Genomic DNA, 9,988 nt, shown 5'->3' with positions numbered 1-9,988 from the left:
ACTTGACCCGGCCATTCCACCAGGTCAATGCTTTGTTGGCGAAAGTGCACGCAACGAATTTCACCTTGTTAGCTTCAGAACAAGAGTAGATTTCGAAGATGGACTTGATCTTTTCAATCCATCGAGTCAGGGAAATAATACCTCCAGTGCCATCGAAGGACGTGGGTTTTGCGTTCATGAAGTCCTTATAAGAACACTCCTTCTGGTGTCCTTGGCCATCTTCCTGATTTTGGGAATGAGTACCACTTCCTTTTCCACCAGATCCGCCAGGATTAATCTGTGACATCGTGGCAGCCACAGCAGCAGTAACAGCTGCTTGAAACATAACGGGATCGAACTGAGGGGGCGGTGGTGGTGGAGGAGTGTCATCATTTCTTCTGATGGGTCGTCTTCGAGGAGGCATCTTGTTCTAGAAACAACCAGGAAGAAGAGGATGGTAAGTCCTCTGAATCGAATCAAGAGATATGAAGCAAGGATATATCTCATAATGATTGTTAGAGTGTTCTACTAAGCGATAAACAAGGAAAACTACCAATGCAAATAAGTTATCGCTAAAAGAAATGAGTAGCAACACTTGGAATAAATTTCTACGAGGTATTCGGCTCTGACTAAAATACTCCTATAGTATTTTAAGTTGTATGGATACTGGGTAAGTTTTAGGCCTGTTGCAACACCAAAGTCACTCCCAAGCACATGTTGGTCATGTCTCGAATGAATATAGTTGATCAGGCTATATTGACCCTAGACATAATTACATAACTGCCCAGGTTTAACCGCAGTGTTCAACATCCAAAATACTTTTGTTTTGTTCCACTTAAGACACAGATTCTGGTACTCGGGTATATTTGTATACTTTTTGTAAAAATACTTATATTTGAAAGTATACTTTTAATTTAGAGCACTTAGGCCCCTTAGTGTTTATAGTTGTATACCATGTAAGGTTCGGTATACTTAGTTCACTATAAACAATAGCTCTGATACCAATCTGTCACACCCCGAAACCGATGGCGGAAACGTTCCAGGGCGGAGTGACGTCATGCGTAGTATCACAACAGTTGTATCATAGCAAGCATAGTAAACACAACCAAACATCGAATACATACATGAAAAAGATTTAAATTGTCTTAATACATAGTTTATACATATCAGTATATAATAAAAGTAAAAGACGTGACACCAAAACGCTCCGTCAATCTGTCACACCCCGAAACCGATGGCGGAAACGTTCCGGGGCGGAGTGACGTCATGCGTAGTATCACAACAGTTGTATCATAGAAAGCATAGTAAACACAACCAAACATTGAATACACACATGAAAAAGATTTACATTGTCTTAATACATAGTTTATACATATAAGTATATAATAAAAGTAAAAGACGTGACACCAAAACGCTCCGTCTTCTCCAAAAGTTGGCAGGAGTGTCTGTCTATTGATACCCTGAGAATACAAGCAGTTTTAAAATATCAGCATAAAGCTGGTGAGTTCATAAGCATTTAGTTTTAGTGAGAAAATGTTCTTTGAATCCATTTGAAAGGTGTTCTTCAAGAAAATCCTGTATTTTCTTATGGAGAGCGGTCTTGAAAGAGTGTATATTAGTAGGAAATAACCATCAGTTTTAGAAAACATGTTATCCGTCCTAGAGGTAGAGATGCCAGTTTAGAAGTCCTTGATTACTAACGGCATATATAAAAGTAGTTTTATTACTTAAAATAAAACAAATGAAGAAGAGAGTCCGTAAACAAAGTTAGTTTATACTTATTTGCGAGTCGTATAACCATACTTGATATGACCGAGAGACCTTTATAACGTTCCTCAGGCGTTAAGCTTAATGACATTTGTTCACCCCAGGCGTGCCCGCCCAACTGTAGCTAGCAGTTCAGGTGTGGGATTATCAGTCCCGAATAGATCTATTCACAAATCTCACGCTCTCCCTCCAGGAGACTCTAGTTATACTAAAAGGATTTATCACTGTACACCTAAGGGTACAGTATTGAAGTAGCGCCTCACAATTCTGTATAATATAGTTTACTAGCGAGAAATCAGTATAAAACAGTAATTATCCTTGAATAAATGTACTTTATACTTCTGAGAAAACATATAACAAAAACTAAATCTGCCATAGTTTACGTATATTCATTTATGAAATCTGATTAAGTAGAGACTGCCTAGAGGGTTATCCCAAACTATACCCATTATAGTTTATTAGAGTTGATATGGAAAATGCCTTGTAAAAACCTTTCTGAAAGCTATGAAGTTGGATTTCTAAAATAGAAGTTTCCCTTATGTTCAACATATTATAAAATATCCGAATATGTTATTAACCGTGGAACTCATTGGACTGCATTAATAAGTTTAATACTTAGCGTTTGACTTGTATTCCCCGCCTGAAAACATTAAAAACACGGAAAATGTAGGGGTATGAACTCACAGTTTATCGTAGGATCCGAAAGCACACTTGGTTACGAGTGTTGAGTGTCAATCGATGTTTCGCACGCAAGTGGATCCTATTAACATGTGATAACACATATGTGTGTTAGAATTAGGGTGTTTCATGGCTAAACATGACGGGAAACCACCCTAAAGACTTGAAAATGCTTGTCAGGACCCTATATGATCAAATAAGGGAGGTGTACGACCATTTGAGTGAGTGTGCAGCCAGGGTGTGCGGCCAGGTTGTGTGTGTGGTTGCACACAGGAGTGTGCGGCCAGGCTGCGTGTGCCGCCGTACAGAGGGTGTGTGCGGCCGTACACTCCTCATTTGTGTCCGGAATGTCGATTTTGAGGTGTTCTTGTGCTAATACCAAGTCCTACTATTGAATGAAGGCCAAACTCTTCACTTTGGGGAGTTTTAGTATGTGTGCGGCCACCTCATGAAGGTGTGCGGCTGTACACCTTCAAAGGATGAAGAACACGAAGAACACTATCAGTTTTAAGTTTAGATTCTGGTGTCTTACCAATATAACAAGCTGAATGATGGAGTGCTTCACGTTTTTGAGGCCCTTAGAGTGTTCTTGGATGATGTTTCTAGAGAGAGAAAGTAGAGAAAGAAAGTCGGGTGTGAGGCTGGAGGGTGTGTGCGGTTGGGTGTGCGGCTGGCTGGCCGTACACACCTTCTTTGGTGTGTTTGGCCCGATTTTGTGATGCTACACACTTTCTAACCCTTCCTAAGACTCATATCCAGGTTATACTAAGCCTAGAACACTCATATAGACCCATAATTTCGTAATAAGATAGTAAAATAAAGGCTAACGTTGATAAAAATGAAAAATGTACAAGTTAGAAATTTCGGGTTGTCATAGTGCGGGATTGTCAATCATGTATAGATCTATACACAAGTATCACGCTCTCCTTACAAGAGATTATGGTATATAATACAGGACTTTAACTTCATACTTGAAAGTACGTGAAGTTGAATGTCTCACAAAACTTAGTATTAAATGGATTTACGTATGAAAAGTCCATTTGTTCTTGTATATGAAAGTATTTACTTGATATAGTACTCGTAGTATGTAAAATTTTATGAATATCTAGTAAACTATACCTATTATAGTTTTTCTAAATGTGTCATTCATTTGTATGATAAACCCTAGTGCAATATCGACTTTGTATGCAAGTATGACGTTTGTAATAATATTATTGCACATTCATACTCAAAATATAAATTAAGTGTTTGATATTTGTATAACAACATGTTTTATTCCAAAAGGACAAAGTGTTATCGTGATATGTTGTATGTGAACGTTTTCGTATGATAGTTATAAATCACATATGATTGACTATAACAAAAGGTATAGCAAAAGATTAATGTTTTTCACACGAGGATAATCGTGTGTTTACATGTATTTCCCCCCTTAAAAGTGTATAAAAGCATTTACAAAGCATTTGAAAACGTAGTTATAGGGGTATGAACTCACTTGATAGATTGAAGAAAGTAAGACGAAAACCGAGCAGAACTTTGACAGGAGAAAGCGGATTTCTCGGGATTCTTGGGAATCTCGGGAGCGTAAAACTTCCTTTTTGGGACTTGGGTATGAAAACCGGGACTTCGGGATATTCCTTGCACACAAAACGGGGTAAAAACGCAAGAGAAGGAGAGAAAATGAGCAATAATGCCCGGAACCCTCGCATCCCTTTTATAGGGGCTGGAAACCCTCGGTACGCTGGGCGTACTCTAGGAGTATGCGGGGCGTAACTTCGGAGTCGAAACTACTTACGTCTCGGACCTGATGGCCGATGGGAGAGCTGTTGACCGATGGGACGAGGCCCTTATCACCTGGTACGCGGGGCGTACCTCCTTACGCGGGGCATAATTTGAATTTACAAACTTCTAAATTAGGTAACTTTCGCGTACGAGCTCCGTTTTTTGCGTTCTTTATATCCACGCGTAGGTGAGAATGTACTCTACAACTTTCATTTAGACTTCATTGGCTAGTTTTGAATTTATTTTTAATTATATAATATTAATAGGCCGGGACACGAAAAGTCCATTTAAAATCCATAACTTCTTTATCCGATGTCCGTTTCTGTCAGGCTTTTTACCGTTGTGCTACCATTGATGAGATCTTCGATTCTTGTTTAGGTTGTGTCTTCCAAAAATCGCTCGATCTCTATTTTGAGTTTTTAGATGTCTACCGCTATCCCGAAACTTCGCAAAATCATAACTTCCTCATACGAAGTCAGATTTACGCGTTCTTTTTATGTATGTTCACGGTTTAATGATATCTACGACTTTCATTTAGATACCTAAGACTAATAAGTATTTTACTGAAATTTCTCGTTTTACGTTTAACTGTATTGGCGGTTTTGCTGTGAATCTTAGGTTGGTCATAACTTCTTCGTTATAACTCGGATTTTAGTGTTCTTTATATTTCTGAAACCCTGGACACGATATCTATCATTTATGAAATCCAGTAGATGGCTTTTGAACATTTTATTTTTGACGATAATTTCATTATATCAAAAGAGATTACAATTCTTGACTTTTTAGGTCATTACATTGATTCGAAATATCGGGTTGTCACATTATACCCCCGTTAGAAGGAATTTCGTCCCGAAATTAAATGTAAGGTAAATATTTGTGGATTAGGGAAAAAGATGTGGGTATTTTTGTTTCATCTGATCTTCGCGTTCCCAAGTATATTCAGGTCCCCGCTTTGCATTCCAGTGGACCTTCATAATGGGTATGCGACTTTGCTTTGTTCTTATAATTTCTCTATCCATGACCTCAATTGGTTCCTCTATAAAGTGGAGACTCTCGTTGATTTCGATTTCGTCTAGAGGACGACGAGGGTCTCATCAGACAAACATTTCTTCAAGTTTGACACATGAAAGGTAGGATGTACGTTATTGAGTTCCTGCGGTAGTCGAAGTTTGTATGCTACCGGACCGATCCTTGCAAGGATCTCGAATGGTCCGATATACCTTGGGTTTAGTTTCCCACATTTTCCGAAACGTATTAACCCTTTCCAGGGTGAGACCTTCAATAGCACTCGGCCCCCAACCTGAAATTCTAAGGGTTTTCGTCTTTTGTCCGCATAACTCTTTTGTCTGTCTCTTGAAGACTTTAGTCGTTCCCGAATTTGAACAATCTTCTCGGTTGTTTCCCTTATAATTTTCGGGCCTGAGAGAGCGTTGTCGGGTACTTGTCCCTTGGCTAGTTGCGTGTCACCCACTTCAGCTCAACACAGTGGTGATCTGCATTTGCGGCCGTAGAGGGCTTCGAATGGAGCAACTTTAATGTTGGAGTGATAGCTATTGTTGTATGAGAATTCGACTAGTGGTAAGTGGGTATCCCATGCTTTACCAAAATCGATTACACAGGCTCTTAGCATATCTTCCAAGGTTTGTATGGTCCTCTCACTTTGATCGTCGGTTTGTGGATGGTAAGCGGTACTCATGTCTAGTCTCGTCCCTAGAGATTTTTGCAGCAACTGCCAGAATCGTGAGGTGAACCTACTATCTCTGTCGGAGATAATAGATATTGGTACACCATGCAATCGTACAATCTCTCGGATGTATGTTCGAGCTAGCTTCTCCATCTTGTCAGTCTCTTTGATAGGCATGAAGTGTGCAGACTTTGTTAACCTCTCAACGATCACCCATATGGTATCGTGACCACCCGTTTTCTTGGGCAACTTGGTTATGAAGTCCATCGTGATCCGTTCCCACTTCCATTCAGGTATCTCTGGTTGCTGAAGTAAACCTGATGGTTTCTGGTATTCGACCTTAACCTTGGCGCATGTAAGGCATTTACTCACGAAGGTAGCAATCTCTGCTTTCATGTTAGGCCACCAGTATAACTTTTTAAGATCTAGATACATCTTATCTGAACCTGGGTGGACGGAATATCGAGTGTTGTGCGCCTCGGTCATGACCAAGTCTCTAAAGCCACTGTGTTTCGGTGTCCAGATCTGATCCATGAGATATAAGGCTCTGTCACCCTTGACTTCCAAGTTCTTATCCATCCCTCTCAGGGATTCACCCGCCACATTTTCAGGTTTCAAAGCGTCGAGCTGAGCCTCCTTAATTTGTGTGGACAAATGTGAATGGATAGTCATAGTCAATGATTTGACTCTACGAGCAGAGTATTCTTTCCGACTTAGGGCGTCAGCTACTACGTTGGCCTTGCCGGGATGATAACGAATTTCGCATTCGTAATCACTAAGTAGCTCGACCCACCGTCGTTGTCTCATGTTGAGCTCCTTCTGGTCGAATATATGTTGTAGGCTTTTGTGGTCTGTAAAGATAGTGCTTTTCGTACCATACAGATAGTGTCTCCAGATCTTTAGAGCAAACACGACTGCTCCTAACTCAAGATCATGTGTGGTGTAGTTGACCTCATGCGTCTTGAGTTGTCTCGAGGCGTAAGCGATGACCTTTCCTCGTTGCATTAGCACACATCCAAGACCTTGATTAGATGCATCACAGTAGACCATGAAGTCTTCTGTTCCTTCTGGCAAGGACAATGTAGGTGCGCTGCATAGTGCTTGTTTCAGAGTTTGGAATGCAGCGTCTTGTTTTTCTTCCCAATTGAAAGCTACACCCTTCTGGGTCAAGGTGGTAAGTGGTTTAGCAATCTTCGAGAAGTTTTGTATAAATCTTCGGTAATAGCCAACAAGACCCAAGAATTGCCGGATTTCCGTTGGGGTTTTGGGAGCTGACCAGTTCTCGATTGCCTTGATTTTGGAAGGGTCCACGTGTATCCCGTCTTTGCTAACCACGTGACCTAGGAAATCTACTTTCCGAATCCAAAATTCGCACTTTGAAAATTTTGCGTATAGCTTCTCCTTTCTTAGCGTTTCCAAGATTTGTCGGAGATGTTGACCATGTTCCTCTTTACTCTTTGAATAGATGAGTATATCGTCTATGAACACGATCACAAATTTGTCCAGGAATGAACGACACACTCGGTTCATTAAGTCCATGAACACCGCCGGTGCATTTGTTAATCCAAAGGGCATCACTACAAACTCGTAGTGACCATAACGAGTTCGAAAGGCTGTTTTGGGGACATCTCCTTCCAAGACTCGCAGCTGATGATACCCGGATCTCAAATCGATCTTTGAGAAATAACTCGCTCCTTGGAGTTGGTCGAACAAGTCGTCAATGCGTGGTAGGGGATATCGGTTCTTGATAATGAGCTTGTTGAGTTCCCGGTAATCGATGCACATGCGGAAAGATCCATCCTTCTTCTTTACGAACAGGACTGGTGCTCCCCAAGGTGAGAAGCTCGGTCTGATGAATCCTTTGTTGAGTAGTTCGTTTAATTGGCTGGATAATTCTTGCATCTCAGCTGGCGCTAGACGATACGGCGACGTAGCTACTGGGGTAGGTCCGGGAATTAAATCGATCCTGAACTCGACTTGTCGCTCTGGTGGGACTCCTGGAAGATCTTCAGGGAAGACATCGGGAAAATCGCAGACTTCTAGAATGTCTTTGAGGTCTTTCGCTTCTTTTTCCTTATCTATTACGTGCGGTAAGAAGGCATGGTACTCCTTACGCAGGTATTTCTGGGCTTTGACGCAAGAGATGATCTGTAAATTGGTACCGGGCTTGTCACCATAAATGACAAGAGTTTCGCCGTTTGGCAGATTTAGGCGAACGGCCCTTTCGTGACAAAGTATATCGACATGGTGTAGGCTTAACCAATCTATACCGATGATGACATCAAAGCTCTTTATAGTGACCGGCATTAGATCGATTTGAAATGAATGTTCGTTTAGAGTTAGTGTGCAGCCTATGTACATATCGTTTGTGCTTTCTGTTCTACCGTTTGCCATTTCTACTGTAAATATATTATTGAGTGATTGAGGGTTCCGTTTTAGTATGTGTTTGAATTTATGACTCACGAAACTCCTCTCCGCACCACAATCAAAGAGTATGCATGCATAAGCGTTATTGAGGAGAAACGTACCCGTAACCACCGTGGGATCAGCTATTGCTTCGTTCTGCCCTATTGTCAGCACTCTTCCTATGCCGCCAGCATTCCTTGCCTTAGGGTAGTCTCTCTTGTAGTGTCCAGCCTCACCACACCCATAACACGCCTGGCCCACACCGACTCTAGGGACTTGGGTGATTGGTCGTGCCGGTGCCTTATAGAAACGGGCAGTGTGCCCTTTCTTGTTGCAGTTGTTGCAGTGCATCTCCTGACAATTTCCATTGTGATGGAAATTGCATTTGCTGCACTTCGGTAGGTTCCCATCATATTGCTTTGCTGGTGTAGGGGTAACAGGAGCAGCAGTGGGGGTAGTAGCGGCATGGACTGCCACTATATGTTGCTTCTTGGAAGGTTCTTGTGAAAACTGACTCTTCCTCTTGTTCCAAAACTTCTTCTTGCTGTTGTTGTTGGTACTGTTGTTGTTTTTGTTGTTTCCTATGGTTTGCTCCGGAACCGCAGTCGCGAAGCCTTGGCAGACTCTATGGTCAACGAGAGCTTGTGCCAACTGTTTGGCACTATCGAAAGTGACTGGTTTGGAAGCTAGTACACTTCCTTGGATCTGGGGTGACAGTCCCCAGATGTATCTCTTGATCTTCTTCCTCTCTAGAGCAACCATACATGGGCAAAGGATTGCCAAATCACTAAACCTATTGGTATAGGTTGTGATGTCCGAGCCTACCATAGTAAGGCCCCAAAGTTCCTGCTCTAGCTTTTGTACTTCGCCCCTTGGACAGTACTCTTGCATTAACATTTGCTTTAGATTCTCCCAGCCCATAGAATTAGCCACTACCAGAGTTAGTGACTTGACATGGCCATTCCACCACGTCAGAGCTCTCTCGGAGAATATACAAGTAGCAAACTTTACCTTGCTCACTTCCAGACATGCACAGATCTCGAAAACAGCTTCTGTTTTCTCTATCCACTGCGATAGAGCCATTATCCCTCCTGATCCATTAAAAGATATGGGCTTGCTATTAGTGAAGTCCTTGAAGGTGCAATCTCCTGAACGACCCTGACGTTGGCCATTCGTAGAGCTATTTACTCCCCCTTCGGAACCATTATTACTCATCTGCGCCATTGCTGCTGTCACTGCAACTGTTACAGCAGCTATTAAGACTGAATTATCCATTGATGGAGGTGGTGGTGGTGGAGGTGTTGCGTTGTTGACACGGCGTGTAGATCTACGGGGCGGCATTGTTCTGCTAAAGAAATAGAATGAAGAACATAAGTCTTTAATTATTGGAAGCTGTGTGTTAATAAATTTGCTATTTTTATCAATTTATGATTTTGACTGACCTACCCAAGGTTTAGAGCTTGACTCATAATAAAGTTTGCATAGTGATAGATAAACTTATGAATCTGAGTGGTATTCAAAGAATTAACACACAAAGGAATTTCTTCATATATATTAAACATACGTTGAGTTACATTTGAATTTAGGAAAATTTCGACCCTTCTAAGGGTCTCCGATACAGAAGTTAAAGAAAAGTAAGACTTTTAGCCGAGTTCCTATTCTATAACAAAATTTTGGGATTTGGGCAAGTACTAC

Source organism: Lactuca virosa, chromosome 8 (genome assembly GCF_052849685.1).
Source record: "Lactuca virosa cultivar CGN04683 chromosome 8, Lactuca_virosa_CGN04683_v6, whole genome shotgun sequence".
In the NCBI taxonomy this organism is placed as follows: Eukaryota; Viridiplantae; Streptophyta; class Magnoliopsida; order Asterales; family Asteraceae; genus Lactuca; species Lactuca virosa.
The sequence above is the reverse complement of the archived record's forward strand: the minus strand, read 5'-3'. Positions refer to the sequence as shown.